Below are 1,296 nucleotides of genomic sequence, written 5' to 3'. Positions count from 1 at the left end.
GACGGGGCGGCGGCGGCGCGCGGCGGGCGGCGGCGTGGGAGGAGAGAAACGGCGAGGGAGAGGGAAGAAGTGAGTAACGGGCGGGGGGTACGGGCCGTTAGGTAGTAGGCTCTTTGCCGTCCGCCCCCCTTTGCCGTCCGCTTTTTTGCCTCTTTGCCGTCTGCTAGCGGACGGCAAAGAGGTGGCCCGTTAAGTTTTTCAAAAACGGGCGGGGGGTGGGGGCCACCTCACTCTTTGCCGTCCGCTGGCCGACGGCAAAGAGCTGGCAGACGGCAAAGAGCTTCTTTGCCGTCTGCCCTTTCTTTGTCGTCTGTTTTTGGGTAGCTGATGGCAAAGAGCTTCTTTGCCGTCAGCTAGCAGACGGCAAAGAGCTGGCAGATGACAAATTAGCTGATTCCAGTAGTGAATCTCGTACTCGCACACTCCTTCCCCCTCGATATAGTATGACTCTTGCACCACATCCTAGATGCATCCCTCTCTCTCTATCCTTCTCCCCGTGCCTCATTTTCTTCTAACACACACATGCATGTATACCGATCGATCTCCCAACATATACCTAGGTCGACTTTAACTATCCCCCAAAATCGATCGACGTACCTCACAAGTTATGTCTCTCCTTTCTCTGACAAAGGACGATTGATCTTCCTATGTAGTTATGTCTGCTTACCACAGCCATATCTTTCCCCCCTCATCATTCATGCATGCCTCCTGACCCGTCTCTCACACGCACGTGCATAGACAAGTAGCCATCCCCTCTCTTATTGATATTGCAGGCGTGCCCTCCGGTTGTCTAGCAAGCCTATCCCGCCATTTGTTAGAAGCAACTCCACTACCACCCCCTCCAACACTCTACTAGCTCTGTCTCTCTCCCAACCTTATTCCTCTCCTACACATATGCATGAATGTCGATCGATCTCCCTTAATACATGAGGTAGGCCTCTCTCCTCCTCCACACATATACCAGCCATTGTACCTCTATAGTTAATTAGGCCTCCCCCCACCACACACCGATAGTCGAGTGCTGTAGGTAGGTATCCATGCCACAGAGACAAACCGCACCTGTCCCCTCTCTCGTTCTAGTAGGCCAGCCACTCTATATCTTTGATGTGGGCACACACAAATTCGATGGAACTCTTTATTGATCGCGCGCGCACACAAACACACATCATCCCTCTCTTCGATTCTATGGACACCTCATGTCGATGATACCTCCACTCTCTTCTCGTGGATCGCCCCCTCTATATATATGATATATCCAGGACACAATTCCACACACATTGCATATGTTACATTTTT

The sequence above is a fragment of the Triticum aestivum genome, chromosome 7D, assembly GCF_018294505.1.
Source record: "Triticum aestivum cultivar Chinese Spring chromosome 7D, IWGSC CS RefSeq v2.1, whole genome shotgun sequence".
Taxonomy (NCBI): domain Eukaryota; kingdom Viridiplantae; phylum Streptophyta; class Magnoliopsida; order Poales; family Poaceae; genus Triticum; species Triticum aestivum.
The sequence above is the reverse complement of the archived record's forward strand: the minus strand, read 5'-3'. Positions refer to the sequence as shown.